The sequence below is a fragment of the Geospiza fortis genome, unplaced genomic scaffold (genome assembly GCF_000277835.1).
Source record: "Geospiza fortis unplaced genomic scaffold, GeoFor_1.0 scaffold246, whole genome shotgun sequence".
In the NCBI taxonomy this organism is placed as follows: domain Eukaryota; kingdom Metazoa; phylum Chordata; class Aves; order Passeriformes; family Thraupidae; genus Geospiza; species Geospiza fortis.
Genome location: NW_005054476.1, coordinates 1,257,390 through 1,277,665, shown reverse-complemented (window position 1 = coordinate 1,277,665; position 20,276 = coordinate 1,257,390). Strand labels below are relative to the sequence as shown.

At 39.2% G+C, this 20,276-nt stretch overlaps 1 protein-coding gene across 1 annotated transcript in view; it reads left to right on the top strand.

The window, feature by feature from the left end:
• The first annotated feature begins 870 nt into the window (after positions 1–870).
• The window catches only part of TNPO1 (transportin 1), a 49,466-nt gene continuing 30,060 nt past the window's right edge, over positions 871–20,276 (top strand). The window contains exons 1-2 of the mRNA XM_031062993.1: positions 871–943; positions 17,779–17,928. The gene's annotated coding sequence lies outside the window, so the exon portion shown is untranslated. The remainder of the gene's footprint in view (positions 944–17,778; positions 17,929–20,276) is intronic.

Below are 20,276 nucleotides of genomic sequence, written 5' to 3'. Positions count from 1 at the left end.
TGAAAACTCCCTGCTGTGTCAATGTTGGCTAGTAAAGGTTAGAGGTAGAAGGCTTTGTTTGTGTGTGTGTAAAGGTTCCACACACAAAAAGAAATGAATTGTGATGTCTGTTGTGTTCTAGGATGCTGTTTAATAGCATGTCCAAGCGGGGTTGTGATTAATGGTTTCAAATTTAAAGTACTTACTCCATGATTTTTTGTAGAAAAATCAAAAAAGTTGTGCCTTTATTTTGCAGTGCTGTTTCTTTATGATGCTGTTTTAGCACACTTGGGTGTTCAGGTGTCAAATACAATGAAGTGGGAAGTATACATTAGCTAAAACCCTTTGTTAGTAAAGTTATAAATTAGTATGGTTTCAGATATTTTTCAATTTAATTTATGGTATGTTTCATGGAATGAAAAAGGAAAAGTTAAGTGGGTGAAGTTGCTAAGAAAATTGGTCCAAGAACTAGTCTTAATTTCGTAGACCAATTAAGTGTTTTCTCATTAAGTTTCTCTTAAATACTGCTCTTTTTGTTCTTTCTTCTCCTTTCTGTTACATTTTGATCCATTTGACTGCACAGTTGTTGGTAATGTTCAGCTGCCTGTTCCAGTGATACGGCTTTACAGATATCTTTAAGGATCTGTTAGTTTTTATGTCTGCCCATGGATTATTTTTTAGACTTCCCCATAACTAAAAGCTATAGCTTCAGTGAGAAAATTACAGGAACTGTTTTCAGGTTGTTCATGCTCTGTATGTCATGAGCATACAGTCACAGCTGATTGAATTGATGTAGTAGTACATAACAAATATAACAATCTTTGTATCCAGAAAGCTATAAATATTGTATGTAAAGATTCAACTTTCCTTAACAGTTTTTATCTTCAGAAACTAGAACAACTTAATCAGTATCCAGATTTCAACAACTACCTGATTTTTGTTCTTACAAAGTTGAAGTCTGAAGGTAAGTTCTTGAGATAGTGACTTCTATTTTAATATTTTGGCCTTTAAAAATAAATTTATTGTTTTGCTTCAAAGAAAAAAAGAACTGGCTCTAGTCAGCTTCCTGGTTGGTTGACCTGTCCGCAGTCATGTAGAATTCAGTGCACTCAGTGGTCTTTGTGGGGAAAAAAAATCTGATACCTTATTAGTACTTGCAGTATCAGCCTTAGAATGGAATCCATTCTAAATGGCCTGTGAAATCTTCTGAGAATGTTAGAGCATCATACCTCTGTTGGACTGCAGTAAAGCTGTGGAATAACTGTGGTGAATCATGACTATATACATTGTAAAACATACTGCTAAGTTCAGTTATGATAATTATCACTGTAGTAAGGAGACTGCTGAATACTTGAAGACTACATATTTAGAGTTGTCCAAAGATGTCTGTCATAATTGTGATTCTGAAGATTTAATTGTAGTAAAATACAGTTAGACATCAATCATGTCGTTCTATGGTTATGGACATTACAGTACAGACTGTATATGGCATAGTGTATAGCCTTTACCAGTTGGTAAATTCAGCCAATTACTTTGTGTTCAGGGAATGTGAAAGGTTGTCTTCTCAGTGGACTGCAGCTATTGTTTTGAAGTGTCTTTGCTTGAGAAAGGAAAATTTGTTTCAAGATCTGCTTTAGCACATCTGTTTCTTTACATGTGTTTGTAATTGTGTTTGGTTGTTTGGGTAGTTTTCTAGGTTTTTTTCCTTTAGGGTTCTGCTGCTAGTGCTTTTTCTGCCCCTTGATGTTTCACATCTTTGTTTGTGAATGGTTGCGTGTTCCCTTTGAATTAGATTTTACTTATGTGTGGCCCTGTAATGTTCAAAGAATTGTCAAGAATATTTGTCTACATTTTAAGTACTGTTTTGGTTGTATCAACTTGCTTCAGGAGGAGGAAAACAGAGAGGAGTATGAAAGTATATTTTCCTGTTTCAAGGTTAGAGTATATCTAAGTGCTTTTGTGTGTTCTGTGTAGGAAGTCACCTAGTAATCTGTAAAGTCTCTTAAGTCTGAGAACATTTTCAAGATTTGAGTCAGCCAGGATATGGTATCTTTGAATAAGGTGCCAGTGTAGATACCATGTCCTTTATACCATTACCAGAAAAATTTAAAGCAGAGCAGTTCCAGTAGTGGGACATGGAATCTGTACAAAGGATGTGATAAGAAGGATGTTTCACTTTTTTTTTTCTATGAATTTGTTTTCTGACATACGACTTCCTGATTTCTCTTTCTTCATTCACCATTTGAGCCTGAGGTTCTAGATTGTCATAAATGTTTGGTGTTTAGTGGTGTGTCAAAATCTACCTTCCTAACAGAACTATTTTGGTTATTCAGTTGTCATCTTTTCCCTTCCTTATGTTTAATCACATTGACCTCTGTAGAATTTGATAAAGAGTAGGAGCTGTTATGGAGTGTAAAGCTGTTTCATCTGAGGGGAAAACAGCAGGTTGCAGCAGGTTGAGGGGCCAAGCAAGCTGGGAAGAAGTAGCAAGTTGACTTCCAGGGAGCAGTGTTTTGGATCAGATTGCACTGATATCTCTCACAAATACATCAGGTATATTGTGAGACTGTTGAAGAACATCTGTTACTCCGGTGATGCTCTTGTCCAGCATCATGACATTTTTAGGGTCATAACCTTTTGTCCTAAGCAACTATTTTTTACCTTTGTATCTCTATTTCTGGAAATTTGCAACATTTGAAGGTACCATAACCAAGTCTGGTTGGTATTTTTCATGGTGTTTGCAAAATTCTAAATGTTTGAATTCTGTCACCTTGCTTAAGTAGGACTAATGAAGAATAGCAGGAGAATGTTGATTTGATTTGCTTTGAATCCAGCCAAAAGCCCTTCACCTTCCCTCATGCTCAAGTAAGGTAATGAGACTGTTAGAACTGCTGGTCAGCAGCTGCAGTACTTGGATGGACTCATCCCAGTAGATAGCTGACTTCAGTAAGACTGAGAAAGGATTCCGTTTTCTTCCCTCCTGAAGCAGTTCTGTTGGTTGTCTGTCTCTACAGCCTGGCCACAGACCAAAGCATGGATATTCATAGTGTTAGAAGTTTGTTTTTATTGTGTCCATACTATTCCAGCAGAAGGAACAATGAAAATTGGCTTATAACATATTTGACAGCTTTTTCAATAAAAATTAAGGTGTTTTCATAGTCCACGAGAAAAAGCTTGGCTTGGTAGCGGATGGAACTGAGATTTGGTTCAATTTTTTGCTACTGTTGAAACTTCTGCTGAGAAAATAGTGCATAAGGATACATTTAGGTGACAGCTCCTGAATGTGGGAATTCTGTCATTTGGTTAGTTGAAATGTGTGTTAAATAGTATCATTCTACTGCAGTGAATGGTATCATTCTACTGCAGTGAAGATTGATTTGTCTTTGACCTGAGTCTTACACCTCTGTGGACAATTAACTTTGCAAGCAAACTTCTGCAACCCTTCATTTACAAAGGGCTTTCACCGAGCCCTGCCTTTAAGATACTAAGGTAAACCTTATGTGTAGGAAATTTGCTTTGTTTTAGTGCTGTTACTATTCAGTTGAAAAAAAACTGTTACCTTCTTTTCCTCTAGTTATAGTTCCATCAGACTTTTTTTTCTGAATGCTTATGACTTACTGGTTTAAGACCTATTGTGATAATCCTACATGTAAATAGGGGTTTTCTTGGTTTTGTTTTTAAATTTTTCTGGGCCCTGTCAAACCTTATTAAGCTTGGGTCTTCGTGGAAGCAGGAATGTCCTGCTGCGATTTCATCAGTGAAAATACGTGGTGTACTTTGCTGCTACAGCATATAGCCCAAGGTTTAAGTACTTCATTTTTTCTTCTTGTTTTTTTGGGTTTGGTTGATAGTTTTTTGGGGTTTGTTTGGTTTGGTTTTGGTTGTTTGTGGGGGGTTTTGTTTGGTTTTTAGTTTCTTTGGGGCTTTTTAGTTTTTGTTGAGGGTTTGTTTGTTTTGATTATTTTAAAATTAATGTGCATTTCTAAAGATAGAGTTGGGAATCTGAATGAACCCCAGTGTTAAAAATATCACAGTATAAAACTTGTTAAGGAAACAGCATTCAGTTAGACAGTAGGCAGGGTGATGAAATAAAATAAGATCCCAAGCCATTAAAATTTAAGATATAGATCTCTAGAGTGTAGTTCCCACGAAGTATGGTGCTTAGAGATCTTCCTTAGGTACGTAAGATGGAGTCCGGATTAACTGAAAAGTAGTCTGAATGAAAAAAAGAATTGTTTTGTTAATTTATCTATAATTGAAGATATTACATGTAGGCACTGTGAGTCTAGTTGTTCCTTCTTGGACTGGAAGGTAAAAAACCTCACAGATAATGTAGTAATACTGCCCTGTCCTTAGTGTTGGGTTTGTGGTTGTGTTCTTCCAATGTCCTCTGAGGTGAGCTCAGAATCCTCTAGTCTTCCGTATTCTGTTAATAATTTGTTTTCTGCAGTGTTGTGTGCATGTTGCTTCTCAGATAATTTTCTGGGTTTTGTGTGTTTGACTGAAACAGTCCAGTGAGACATGGAAGCATCAGTTCTGCTTGTTGCTTTTTTCATTTAACTGCAACTTCCCTTCTTTGATTCAAGTCATGCACCTATATCCCCCTTTCCTTGTTTGCATTATTGCATCCCTAGTCCAGGTATGTTTCTTTGAAGGAAAGTATGAGAATGTATTTTCCTAATTTCAGCCTCTTTGCTGTCTTGCTGAGGGCCTGTTCTAGTCTCTGCCTAAGGTGTGTTGAGGTAGTTCTTCAAGATATATGAAGCCTGAGGCAGGTCAGAACCTCTAGATGTCATAATATGGACAATTCATGCTGCAAACAGAAGTACTGAGTTTGTTTCAGACCTTGCTGACTGCAATGATGAAATTTCCAAAGTTGCCTATATGAAAACTTGCTTTGTTTATGCCTTTTATAAATCAAGATTTGTAAGATATTTCTTTCTCCTTTTACTCTAGGCAGAAATAGCATCCTTCTTATTTTGCATTGTCCTGTTGTAGGGCAACTACATCAGTTTCCTGGTGTTTTCTGCTTAGTTTCAGTCCAGAATTACACCACACTTTTATTTCAGACAATATTCTGAACTTTGGGAATGGGAGATGGATGTGGCTTGCACTAAACTGTGAAAAGATGTCCATTGTTATTTGATGGAACATGGTTAGTTCTGCATTATTTCTATAAAGTTCTTCATTCACCTCCCCCCCTTGTTTGTTGGGCTCTCAGCAGGTACTTACGCTAATGGGAAAATAGAGAGAGAAATGCATCATGGTCCTGATAATTTCTGCTGGCTTGTAAAACTGCAGTTGTCTATTCTGTTGCAGTTACACAACTGTGATCTTGTGAAGGTGCTTTAGTGACTGACTTTTCACCCCATCCAAACCTGGGAACTCTACTATTTATTCTCCGCAGAGTGTTATCTGTGTGGTTTGATTGGTCACAGTCAGTGGTGTAAGGCTATTGCAGTCAAGGATCAGAGTCCTTAAAATGATCTTTTACTCTGAAGGTGAATGAGCTGAAACTGAGAACACTGCTTTAGTGCTGTTTTTGTCACGGGCTTTAAGGATGGTCTTTTGGCTTATTTCCAAAATACTTCAGATTTTCATATACCAGTTGAAGATGGAAGAACATGATCTCTGCAGTTCTTGGTCTTGTTCATGTGATGATCTGGTCACTCAGAGTACTTTGATCTGGAGCATTACCATGGAGACAGGTCCTGTCCCCACCCTACTCTCTCCCCTCCCTCCTCCTAGTTTTTGTTTCAACAAAGCTTTTTACAGAACGTAATTTATGTTCGGGTAATCATGACACTAATAATTAATCCAGTTTTGCACATATAATTCAAAACGGCTTTTTATCAGATATTACTGAAATCTGAAATGTTCATGTGAGTTTGATGTGAATGTTTTCTGCTGAGTCTTGAAATTTAAACTTGATCCAGAGAGCAGTTTTCATTAATCCATTCCATTAGGATCTTTCTTGCCATGTTGGTATTGAAAGATAATTGAGGCTGAGGAAGAAAAAGACTGTGGTGTGAGATTACATGTAAATTTGCCAGTTACCCATTTCAAGAAGATACCTTTGAGAAGGATTAATCCAAAAAAGTGATTCAGGAGTTCTAATTGGTAAATTAAAACAGAAGCTCCCCTACCACTTCCCTCCAGTACAGCCACCCTACAAATCACTATTAAATATACAAAAATAATTGTCAAGCAGTGGAACTGATTGCATTACCATTCAGAAATCAAGTCAGATTACTCTGCCTTTACAGTTTAAAATGCTGCATACTCTATATAGTGTCCTACTTAACAGCAGCAAAGTATACTCTGAAGTTCAGATACATGAAGAATTACGAAAAGACTAACTTCTGCTAATGAGTGCATAAATATAATAGTTGAGTTGCCTAAATATCTTAAGGGAACCAGCTGCTGGCTCTGAAGAGGACACTCCAAGAATCACACCATGCACCTGAGAGCATTGTCCAAATGCTTCTTGAACTCTGTCATGCTTGGTGCTGTGACCACTTCCTCGGGAGCCTCTACCAGTGCCCAGCCACCCTCTGGTTGAAGAACCTTTTCCTGATATCCAACCTAAACCTCCCTTGACACAAATTCAGACCATTCCCTTGAGTTCTGTCACTGGTCACCACAGAGAAGAGATCAGTGCCTGCCCATCCTCTTCCCCTCACCAGAAGAAGATGTAGGCTGCAATGAGGTCTCCCCTCAGTGTCCTCCAGGCTGAACAGACCAGGTGACCTCAGCTGCTCCTCATAGGGCTCCCCCCCAAGGCCCTTCAGCATCCTCATGGAGCTCCTTTGGACGCTCTCTAGCCTTACATGAGGCTATTGTGGCACCCAGAGCTGCCCCCGCCACTCGAGGTGAGGCTGCCCCAGTGCAGAGCACAGCAGGACAACAATGCTGTGCCTGATGATGCTGTGCTTGATGCCCCCCAAGGACACGGGTGGCCCTCCTGGCTGCCAGGACACTGCTGACCATGTTCAACTTGCCATCAGCTAGAACCACAGAAAGGCTGTGGCACTGCTTTCCAGCATCTCATTTCCCAGTCTGCCTGCACATCTACGGCTGCCCCATCTGCAGCTGCAGAATCCAGCGCTCATTAGAACTTTGTACAGTTGGTGATTGTCCAGCCCTCCAGTTTATTGAGGTCTCTCTGCAGGGCCTTTCCACCTTTGAAGAAGTCAGCAGCTCCTCCCACTTTAGTATCATTGGTGGACTTACTTAGTATACGTACTATCAGATAATTAGTTTTGTAAGGTTAGTAAAAATTCCATGGCTTTCCCCAATGTGCTCACTAATTATTCCTTTCTGTGCTTCTTTAGGGATTTTGTAGTGCAGGTTTAAGTAAAGTCTTCTCCTAACAGATTATGTATTTCGAGTTTTGAAAGAAACTGAATTTGATTGTGGATATCTTATGTGATTCAGTGCTTCAGGAACACTTTCCTGGAGCTCCTTACTTCGAACATCCAGAATCAAGAATATGAAATCTTCATTGTTAATTCTTTCCTTGTTCCAGAAGACCATAGAAGGAAAGAATTACTATGTTGTTGTCTGAAGTTCAAGTAGTCTTGGATAAGATCTGTTTTTGCCTTAAAATAAATCTTTAGGTGTAAGATGGAGGTATGTAATCAGCTGTTTCAAACCTTTCCTTAATGTTTCTTTACCGGCTGCAATGAGTATTCCTTTATATGCTATTTTAAAAAGTAAACTCTCATACTCAGTGATGTTTGGCTGATTTTTTACATCAAATCTAAGTGTACTTAAAATGCCAGTATCAAGCATTCCTATGGCGTGTTTTCCTGAAGAAAACCAAAGTGTTGCCGGTGTTTCTAAACGGATTCTGTTCAAACCAACACCAAGCAATGTTTGATTCAATGCAGTTCAGAGATGCCTCCTATTTGGAAGGCTGTATGCTGGTGTCTGATTTAGGCTCTTTGGAAGCAATATCACCACCTCTTTCTAGGTTTTTAGAAAGCATACTTACTGTTAAGCATTGGGATGATAAAGCTTTTCAGCATGTATATTACCTTGCAGTGCTGGGCCAGATGCAGTTGGATAGCGAATCATTTTATAACACCAAATCTGTTTTAGTAAAGGAGTGCCCATTACCAGTGTTCATGTACAAGTTAAACATCTTTCCTCTAATGTCACAAGAGAGTGAAACCTGGAAGAAAGAAACCAAAATACTTCTAATGCTACAAATAATAGTACCCACAGTATGTTTTACCAGCTCCAGAATTGCATATCTTTACTGTCCATGGAAGGGGTACATCTTGACACCACAGTTTCATGCTAATACCAGTAATAGGATAAGCATTTCTACGGCTTTTGCAAACATTTTAAACTCCTTGCTTCTCCTTCTGTAATAACATAGTACACATTCTTTAGAACCCCCATGAAGCTCAGGCCTTCTGCTTTCAACAGGCATTCAGGAGCAACTGTGCCATGACAGAGCTACATAATCATCAAAGAATGATACAGTAGTTTTAGTTGAAAGGGACAGTAAAGATTAATTACAACTCCCCTGCCATGGGCAGGGATGCCACCCACTATATCAGATTACTCAGGGCCCTATCTAACCCTTGAAAAATTTCAGGGATGAGGCATCCACTGCTTCTCTGGGCAGCCTGTTCTTTTGCCTCATCGCCCACTGAGTAAAGAATTTCTTCCTAACATCTAATCTAAATCTCTCCTCTTTTAGTTTAAAAACTTCTCCCTTGTTTTACCACTGTCTATCAGTGAATACAGTCACTCTCTCTGCTGAGAGGCAGCAATTGAGGTCTCCCCAAAGTGTTCTCTTCTCCAGGCTTTACACCCCCAGGTCTCAGGCTGTCTTCGCAAGAGAGTTGTTCCAGCCTTCTGATCATCTTTGGGGCCCTCCTCTGGACTTGCTCCAACAACTTGTTGTCCTTCCTGCTGGAGACAACAGAGCTGGATGCAGCACTGAAGGAGGGGACTCGCCAGGACAGAGGGGCAGAATCCCCTCCCTCACCCTACTGGCCACACTGCTTTAGTTGCAGCCCAGGATGTGGTTAGCTTTATGGGCTGTAAGCACACATTGTTGTCTCACGTCCAACTTTTCATCCTCTAGTCCTGCGCTCTTACTGGTTTCTTCTCCCAGTCTGTACTCATCTGGGATTGCCCTGATCTAGGGGCAGCACCTCCCCTTGGACTTGTTGAGCCTCAGGAGATTCTCATGGACTCATTTCTCAAGCTTGTCCAGGTCCCTCTGAATGGCATCCCTTTCTTCTGTTTTGTGCTGTTCAGCTGCACTGCTCAGCTTTGTCATCTGCAAATCTGCTAAGGGAGCACTCAATCCCCCAGTCTGTAGGGGCTTGATAACTGCTTTGCCCTGTAGTAGTTGTCTGCTTCATCTAAAGTGTCACACACTTGGCACTTCAAACAAGTGCAGATTCAACAGGACAAATTTTTAGTTTGATATCTCCAAGGAAAAAGCATTCACATAACTTCAAGTGATGGATGTTTTTTTCTGAATCAGTAGATACACTACTGATCAGAGAAAATTATGACTGGCAAGCTGTAAGTGTCAGGAGCTTTGAACTTTACAAAATGATAATAGCTCCCAGTTTTCCACGTGTTCATTCCTCTGTAAAGAAAGAAGACTGATGAAATCATAGGTGGAAACTGAAAACTAAAGAGACTAAAGATGGATTTATAACTGCTCAGAAGAGCAGCATGGTCACCCAGCAAAGCATCTCAGCTAAGTCTCATTTTCACTGGTATTCTTAACCTTCCTGGTAAGAAGCAAAGTTAAAAAAAATCTAAGGTCCTAAAATCATAACAATAATAAAATGTTAAATGTTTGGAAGTGTATTTTCCTATTTTAGCTAGATACACAGCTGCTTAGGAAGAGCACCTCCAGTTGTGCCAAACCTATGTTCTGATGTTAACCAGAGTGTAACCTAATATTTCTAATTAAATGTCTGATGATAATATTCAGAAACATCAGCCAGAATGAAGGGAAGAAGAAAAAAAAATGGAAGCACACTGAGTACAGACTTAGTAAATAAACAGGAGAAGGTTTTCCTTTCATTAAGTCCTTTCATTAGGGGAAGAAGCTTTACTGGCTGGTAAGGGTATCAGAGAAACAAAGCAGTCTGGCCTTAGAACATTTACGCTTGTATGCTACCACACAACTTTCTGTTAAACTATACCTATAGGATATAGACAGAAGGAAAACTAATCAAAATTTCCACTGTGCAGCACCCTGTACAACACCAATGTTGTATCCTGTATTTTGTGTTTCCCAATACTCAGCAGTTTGAATAGGTTCTGAGTTACTCTTTTTGATAACACAGTCTTAGTTTACTCATTCAGGTAATCATTGTGTACCAACAGCTATTCAAATAACAGATTATCACATATTTTAAAGATTCACCTTTGATATATTCAGAGAGTGCCAAAACCTCTACTCATCTGACAAGGCAATTTCTTCAGTTAGATTAATGACTCTAAATCTGTATTCATTCACTGCCAGGTGCTGTCTAAGCAAGTTCCATTGGGAATGTCATAGTTTCCTTTTCCTGTGCACTTGACTAAGCACAGAAGTCCATGTTGTCATCTTCCTCCTCACCCTCAAAAAGTAAATGCCAGAGACATGACATTACTTTTGAATGTAATGTTCTTAAACTACAGCACTGTCTTGCATTTGTTGTATAGTTTGGGACCTTGCAGTGAATCATGTTCTAATCATGTTAAATGCCAATTTCTTAATAATGATTATTCTGCTGTTGATAGAATTCTGGGAGTGGTTTGGCTGCTGAATCAGGAGACAACATGAGACTTCGTGAGAGGAGAAAAGTGCTGGGACAACCAGGTTATGGAGATTATTGATAGAGAAGCTGAAAGTAGAAGTGAAACCAGAAGATTAGTTCTTTAATCTTTTTTTTTTGTTTTGCAAGTCTGTAGAGGTGTACAGAATTTGGCATTTTGATTGACATGTGGTAATTATTAGTTAGAATACAAAAACCTTCCAAAACTAATTGTAGTGGGTTGACCTGGCTGGATGCCAGATCCCTGCCAAAGCTGCTCTATATTTCCCCATCTCATCTGGACATGGGAGAGAGAATATAACAAAAGTCCCTGGATTGAGATGAGGGCAGGGAGAGATAATTCGCTGATTACTGTCACAGACTGGGGGAAATAATTTTCTCTGTGACCAGTCAAATCAGATTAGGGTTTTGACAAATAAAGCCAAATCTTAAAACCACCTTGTTTCCACCAGGGCCTAACTTTACTCCCACTTTTTTCTGTCTCCTCTCCCCCAGTGATGCAGGGGAACAGGAAATGGGGGCTGTTATTAGTTCACCACATGTTCTCTCTTGCCACTCATTCCTCCTCAGGGGGAGCACTCCTCATACTTTCCTCATGTTCCAGTGAGAGGTTCCCTGCCACAGAAGAAAATCTGCCACAAGCTTTTACAACATGAGTCCTTTCAACAGGTTGCAGTTCTTGCCAAACTGCTCCAGTGTGGATCTCTTTCACAGAGTGCAGTCCTTCAGGAGCAGACTGCTCCAGTGCAGGCTTCCCACAGGGTCACAGCCTCCTTCGGACATCCATCTGCTCTAGTGTGGGATCCTGCATTGGCTGCAGGTGGATATCTCCTCCATCATGAACCTCCATGGGCTGCATCTCCTGCCTCTCCTTCAGTTACCTTAATATCTGCAGGCTGTTTCTCTTACATATTCTCATACTTCTCTCTTCTCTGGCTACAATTGTTCATGCATAGTAATTTTTTTCCTTTCTTAAATCAGAGAATCATAGACTATGCTGAATTAGAATGGACTTGTCAGGATAATAGAGTCTAGCTAGCTCTGCACAGGACACCCCAAGAGTCGCACGGTGTGCCTGAAACTGTTACCGAAATGCTTTTTGAACTCTGTCATGCTTGATGCTGTGACCACTTCCCTGGGGAGCCTCTTCCAGCGCTCAGCCACCCTATTGGTGAAAATCCTTTTCCTGATATCTAACCTAAACCTTGCCCGACTCAGATTCATGCCATTTCCTCAAGTCCCGTCTTGAGAGTGAGGAGGTGGCCGCCTCCTCCTCTGCTGTTTTCCCACCATCGCTGACGCGCTCAGCCTTGGCCAGCAGCCAGGTCCATCTTGGAGCCATTTGGCACTTGTTCCGTTGAACTTGGGGGACTTCTTGAAGCTTTTCAGAGAAGTCACTTCTGCAGGTCCCACTCTGCTACCAAAACGTTGCCACATAGACTCAAATGTAATAACCAACAAGTTTATTTTTGGTAAGCAGTTCAATACTTCTCCCATATTGTCCACAGTTCAATTTTACTTACACCATCATCTTAAGAAGCATAACTTACTATTCAATTAATATGCAAAAGTCAGTATCAGCAGAACATTTCCAGCTTTGTTTTAGTCTCTTACAGACATTCCTAAGCTTAGGCAATTGAGTTAAATTATTTTCCATGACTCGCATAAGTCAATGGAGAGCACTGATTAACTTCAGTCTAGTCACCACATTTCAAGGTCATTTATATGTTGACATTACTGAATGCCTTGAAATACCATCCTGATGTGATAGTAACCATAATTATTTATGTCAGAAGTGTTGCACTCAAGGAATAGTCCAGTATCAAAAAAAAAGCAGGATTCTTTTTCTGCTAGGAAGCTTGTGAAGCTGTTTTTGTGCTGTATTCTTATATATTAGGACAAAAGAAATTGTTCATTTTCTGCTTCCCATATTACACAGTTCTGGTGGGATTCTTATTTTTTGGGTTTTATCTCTTTTAAGTCGGTCTTATTAATACATCAGAAATTTTCGTGTGCAACTGTGACACTAGTCATTGTCAATACACATTTTGTATATGTATATAGTAAATCCATATTGATAGTTAAAACACAGAATGACAGCTTATTTCTGAAAAAGGCTTTACAGCTTTAAGATGGAGATTGACAGACAGACAGTTCTGCCTTAGAAAAAGTCTCACCCTCACATCTAATGTTGCCAATATCACAAGATATCAGCGCAAAATATTAGCCATGATTGTAATCATTATGTCACAGCTTGTGAATGGAAAAATGTTCTCATCCCAGTCACTCAGTTTTTTTAGCAATCCTAGCAAGTTTGACCTGCTTGTCAAACTAAAGGGCAGGAAGGAAATGCACAGACAGTGGAAGTAGGGGCACAGCACGGGAAAGACAGGGAACGGGTCTAGAGGAGGACCGCAAAGACCATCAGGGGGTTGGAACACCTATACAATAAGGAAAGGCTGAGAGAGCTGATGTGATCCAGCATGTAAAAAGTAAGGCTTTGAGGAGATGTTAGTGCAGCTTTTCAATATCAGAAAGAAGGCCTATAGGGAAGACAGGGACAAATTTCTAAGCCAGTCCTGTTGTGATAGGACAAGGTGTAATGATTTTAAGAAAGAGGGATGGTTTAGATTACGTTTATGGAAGAAGTTTTTTACAGTGTGGGTGGTAGAACACTGGAACAGTTTGCCTAGAAAGTAGTGAGTGCCTCATCCCTTTAAACATTCCAAGTGAGCTTGGATGATGCCATGAGCAGCCTGATTTAATTGAAGGTGTTCTTGCCCATGGTGAGGATGTTGGATAAGATAACCTTTTTAAGGTACCTCTCAACCCAGATAGTTCTATGATTCTAAAAGGCATGGTGAAGCATGTGCTTACCTGGGCTTGCAGGTGGGCTACAAAAAGCTTCTTGCTTCCACATACGCAACCTTTGTTGTACAAACCCTTGGTAGAGGAAATGTGGCTGTTTGAGGACACACTTTGTTTCTTAAAAGCACTGCGGTAACCCTAAAATAATTTGTGTAATGTGGCTGTGCATCCATTTGCTCTGTCTGTTAGTAAAATTTGGAGCTAGTATGAGAATCTTAAAACAGAATTGAAAATTTACTGAGAAACAAATGATAATTGTTATGTGGTTTTATTTTAAAGTGAGGCAATGTGGGAGAGGAATCTTCAACTGATGAACTGATTTGGAACCAAAGATGATACTAAATGCCAGAGGTCTGCTTCACATTCATTCTTTTTCTTGTACTATATGTTCTTGTCAACTCTGTACTTCCAAGTTGACTGAGACAAAAGGAGACAAGTCTGTGAGCTTTTTTGATGGGAGAAGCATATGGCTGACAGAACTGATCACAAAATCTATGAAGACCGAGGGGTGTCTTGCTCAGCTCTTAAGCCATATGCCTATAATTTTGGTGTTACAGCAAGAATTCCATCCAGACCTATATTACTATCTTCTGACAGTGTAGCTGTTAAGTTGTTGAACAGCCTGTATTCCATAAATAACCTTGTCCAGTCATATCTGAATTTTTTTCTTAAACTAAGACTTTAAGATGCAGTGTTGTATCTTTCTTTATTTTAATGCTTGGATATCAGATTCTGGACTGCTTTGCTGTCTCAAGTGGTTGGTGTTTGTTTAGCACAAAGTCCTGTGTGATTTCTGCTTGTCAGCTCTCAAATCTTTGATACTTATCAAAACCTTATCAAAAGTTTTGCCTTTTTTAAAAATTTTTCTTCTCTTTCTAATTTTGTTATTTCTTGTTCATTTGTCAGAGATACCACTTCCATTATGAATCCCATGGAATCTTTGTTGCAGATATGTGGGATAATCACTTCCTATAAAGAATAGTTTTTCTCTTGTCTTGGCTAAAAGAATGGATTAAAGATATTTCATACTTCTGCATACCATAGAATAGTTCGTGAAGAGAAAAAATGGTCCTGAAGTTTCACCTGCATGTGATCTTTATTTTTATCTAAACTGGTTGACTAATCCGTGTGCTTTTGACAAAAGTATTTTAATAATGTGTGTATCTCTGCTTGATTAAATTGAAGCTGTGGCTTTGTCCCTTTTGTAGCTGTAGCCAGGCATTCTAATGGATTAATGTTTTTCGTAATGCAGTGCTTAATATTTTCATTCTACAATATATCCCAATAGTGACTAACCTACTGTATTCTAATCAGACTTTGGTTCTCACTGATTTCTTTCACACCAAGAAGATAGTGCTGGATGATAAGGAGTTACAGTAAATACTGTGTATGGTGTCTGTGGCTGTTAATGATAATAGTTTTTTGTGGTTTGCAAAAGTTTCAAAACATGGAAATTAAAGGAGGACTCCTTTGACTTCTTTTCTCCCCAGGCACAATTTTAAATCATCGTCACAATTTATGAGTGACTGAATTTCTTAAAGATGTGTGTACCTGCCAGTGGATGACAGTTATGTAAAGCAATCAGAGTTTGACATACTTTATTGGTGCAAGAATTGATGTGAGGATTTTACTTTTAATTTGAAGACTATCTCAAAATTACTTGATTTGACTTGCCAGGTAACTATAGTAATACTTGTGATGGCTCACAACTAAGTTGTAAGGTTGAGAGAAGTTTGTCCACTCATACAATCTTTAGTTTTTTATTTAAAATAATAAACCCTCTTTTCCCCTCGTTCTCCCAGAGGAGGTGCTGGCAAATGTAGTGCTGTGCAAGTGAAGTGAGTTTTATTTTTTAGGTTGTTTAGAAGTTGGTATTTAAATCATATAGTGTAGGTAAAGTTGTAGAATTGTCTCAAATATATATTCATTGGATGGCTTCCTACTTTATAAAGTTATTGAATTCTAAAGGATGTGCTTGTTTCTATATCAATACCTTTGTAGTTCCAGAGCATTCTAACTAATGCTTCTTTAAAACTGAAATATGTACATAAAAGACAAGATTAAAAAATCTATGAAGGTACTCTGGTTTTGGCACTCAAAATCAGTTGATAAAAGTGAATTTTAATTTCTGATCAGCCAAACAATCCCCTATCTTCTGAAAAGCATAAAGTGTCCAGTGTCTGTCAGCTGTCAGTCAGACATCACAGTGTTGTGAGAGTCTTGGTGTTGTGACGCAGTAGCTTTAGTTTGAAAATACTTTATATTTGAAGGTTGTATATCTTTTTTGCTTATTTCTGTTAGGTTAATAATAGTTTTGAAGGGCTGGAATAGATCCCTGTGTGGACTAGTGCTTGGCACAAAGGAATTCCTTATTTTGTCCAAATCAGGACTTCGTAGCAAAAATTCAACAAGTGGCTAAAATGCTGATTAATATTAGCTTCCAGTCTTATTAGGGTTGCTGTAAACTAAATTTAAATTTGTTTATGTTGTAAACTAACCCCTTCTATATAGAACATTCAGATCTTTCACTTTCAGCATATGTCAGATGTAATACCAAGTTACTCATGTCCTTGGTTAAGAATGAAACATGAATCTACTCCACTAGAAATGGAAAATCTAGACCATTCCTTTTCCATTCCTCTACTTGGCCCAGTATCTTAGAGAAAGCTCAGTAAACAGAACTGAAACTGTTGCCTGAACTTAAATTCTTACTCAATTCTGGCCAGTTCTGGTTGCATTTGTTTTTTAGCTCATACTGTGTAACACTTTCCTGTTAACATTGTCTAAAGATTTTTTTCCTACTTCCTCTAATTATTAATTTAATATATCAGAATTTGGTAATTCTAAAGGGATTGAAGTCCCTTAGTTCTTAGAAAAATTGAACACTATATTCATGTGGGAATAGGGGTGGAGGTTTTACTGCACAGTCACTACATCATTTCCATATCCTCCTGTGGCAAAACTGGGTTTGTGACCAGTTCCTTACAGAAAGAGTATTGCAGCAAGCCTGTCAGTATAATCAGAATGTCTGAATGTCTTTGGCTGACAAACACCTTTAAGAGAGTTTCTTGTATTGCATGGCTTCATATCTCTTCCTTGCTTGTATGTCTATTCAAAACTTTCTCTTAATATGTAAAGTTTGTAATCCAATATTCTAACTTTGTATAAACAGAAATAATGTATCACAGAATCACGCAATATGTTGAGTTGGAAGGGACCAACAAGGACCACCAAGTCCAGTTCCTGGCCTTCACAGGACACCCATGTGCAGAATCACACCATGTGCCTGAGAGCATTGTCCAAATGCTTCTTGAACTCTGTCAGGCTTGGTGCCGTGACCACTTCCCTTGGGAGCCTCTACCAGTGCCCAACCACCCTCTGGTTGAAGAACCTTTTCCTGATATCCAACCTAAACCTCCCTTGACACAAATTCAGACCATTCCCTTGAGTTCTGTCACTGGTCACCACAGAGAAGAGATCAGTGCCTGTCCATCCTCTTCCCCTCACCAGAAGAAGATGTAGGCTGCAATGAGGTCTCCCCTCAGTGTCCTCCAGGCTGAACAGACCAGGTGACCTCAGCTGCTCCTTGTAGGGCTACGCCTCAAGGCCCTTCAGCATCCTCATGGTGCTCCTTTGGATGCTCTCTAGCCTTACATGAGGCTATTGTGGCACCCAGAGCTGCCCCCGCCACTCGAGGTGAGGCTGCCCCAGTGCAGAGCACAGCAGACCAACCCCTTCCCTTGCCCGGCTGGCCATGCTGTGCCTGATGCCCCTTGGCTGCCAGGACACTGCTGACCATGTTCAACTTGCCATCGACCAGGACCCACTGGTCCCTCTCTGTGGCACTGCTTTCCAGCATCTCATTTCCCAGTCTGTCTGTGCATTCAAGGTTGCCCCATCTGCAGCTGGCACTTACCCATGTTGAACTTTATATGGTTGGTGATTAATTTGTGTACTCTGAACCCGAAAAGGTTTGCTAGGTGAAATGATGGGTGTAGCTGGAAGGAGAGATAAGGAAATGAAGATTAATATCTATATATAAGCTTTGATCTTGTGGCATTTTCTGAAAATATGTCTTATTTCTGTGAGCTGACTGAAAATTGACTGTAATTACTTTCTGTTGCAGATGAGCCAACACGTTCCTTGAGTGGTCTTATCTTGAAGAATAATGTAAAAGCACATTTTCACAACTTTCCAAATGGAGTAACTGACTTCATTAAAAGTGAATGTTTGAACAACATTGGTGATTCCTCCCCCTTAATTAGAGCTACTGTAGGTAAGTTTGTTCTTAATGCTGTCCTCTGCATACTGAAAATGTTTCTGATATGGGTGAAAGCTGTAGTAGGGACACAAAGAGTTACTAAATCAGTAAAATTTTTTGTTTCTCATAATTGTCACAGCCTCACCATGTTTCAGTGAAATTTTTCTTTATTGTGAATATAAAGATGTCATACTTTAGATTCCTGTTATCTTAGAAGTGATGTAGCAATTCTGTTCATATTTCTTGAAATCTAAGATTTGAATCTTCCTAAATTGAGCTTGCTGGCAGCTTATACACCTAAAAGCAGAAACATGGTAAAGGCCTGACTTAAAAGCTATTGCAGTGCTCTGATTGCATCAATGAAATGCTTCTGTTAGCTGATTTTCTGCACCCCACCCCCTATATGCACACATATGCACATCCCCTCAGGGGATCATCATACCATGCATAAGGCATTCACTTAAAGAGCTTCTGTCAGAAAACAGTAGGTAGGTGTGGTGTACAGAACTTCATAGTATCATAAAATCTTGAAATGATCTCAGAAGAGATCTTAAAGATTATTTAGTTCCAGTGAGAAGTTTTATTTGTTACATGAATTTTTGATTTTGTAAATACCTTGTCTTGATACACATCTTTCATAAAATATGTATATTTGTATTTTTTTTACTTAGTTCAAGGTGAAGTTGCTTTTCTGTCTGTTCTTTGATAGTATGATTTCCTTCAATGTTATCGTAATTTTCCTGGTCTAATCAAAAACTAGAAAAACATAAAGTATGTATTTGAATACTGAAATGGGTATGGGTGTCAGTTCATGAAGAAATTCAGCTTTTCTCAGATGACTCATCTTTTAAAATAATCTATCGGTTACTATTTAGAATCATTTGCTTTTTCTATAGGATTCCTTCTCCAGGCATTCAGGTTACGGACTAAAGACTAGAGGAAATTACTCATTTCTTTAAGTAATTTTCTGCTGTCTTGCCAGTTGTGAAGCTGCTTTACTATGAATTCTATTAATGATCAGTGTTCCTAATGAGAGTAGAAATAAGTCTTTGAGTGGCAGGTACTCTTTGAATTTCAGGTTGTAGAAGTCATGCTTACTTCTTTGTTCGTGGAAGTTCTCAGTGGAGTACAATAGAACTAGCTAAGGAACGTATTCCAGCTCCATTTGTTTTGCTATCTTAGGGTTGTTTGGTGATGGTCTATGGGGTATTTTTTTGAGGGAGTTAGGGGTTGTTTGTTTTCAAGCAGTTAGTCTTTAATTTTTCCTGATGGGAGGTGCTTGTGGATTAGTAGCTTAATTATTGTTCAGTTTTAAGTGATCTTTGCAAGGATTATTAGGCATATATGAACTCTGAAGATGAGTAACAGCTGATGAGCTGCATGCTTGCATAAGTTTCGCATGTGTTTGGCACCTTTCTGTTTAAATTGCTGGATCCTTGTAGCTATCTGAGCTTGGTCTAATACCCACTGGATTCTGGATACTAGTGAAGTGTAAAGAGGTTACTGTCTAGCTAGACAGCCTTCTTAGCATGAGTTGGCATGTGGAGATTAGAGCTGCTCTTTCTCCTGAGCACATGTTTTTCAGTTCAAGCGCTATCAATTTAATGAGTCAATTGCAAATAGTATCTCAGGGATTCTGAGAGCAAGACGTTCAAAATGGCATCAGAGAAGATTTAATGCAGTATTCACTCTCCTTTGTGGTCTCTAGCATCTAGTGCTAATCAGACTGAGGGTGCTTTTTGGCCCAGATGGAGGCAAGCTGGTTAATCCCATCTTCAGAAGTCACCTTGCTGAGGAGAATGAGCACATGACTTGAGGCCAAATGATAGCTGCGCATTGTTTTATCCTTACTTAGCTTGTCCTTATTCTAATCCCCAAATGAGTAACACAGTGTATCTTCTCTGTGCTGTTAGCCAGTCATATAGATTTTAAAACCCCATGTGCTAATTTTGAAATACAGATTCAATCTGCCTTTGTTGAGGACCCACAAATCCACCAGGATATAAATACATCTCTTAAGATAAGTGTCTGCAACTGTTCTTAAAGCTTTCTAGGGACTCTAGTCTGGGCAGGACCTTAGCATAATTCCCAATTGAAAGCAAGGAGGGAAAAGAGTTTAAGTATTTTAAAGTAGTGGAGGAACTGGAGAGTTGAAAGATAACGATTGCCCTTTAAGGGGGAATTTCATTATGAAGTTCAGTTTTTAGAAGTTAACAAGTTCAGAAATCAGCTTCAGGAGTTACAGAGGCAAAGCACCATCTGTACAGAAAGTTTATAATGGCATGTATGGCCTGAATTGCTGGCCAGACCATTTCATCCTCTGAAACCAGTTCTGGGACCTTGAAAAGATCCAGCATATTGCA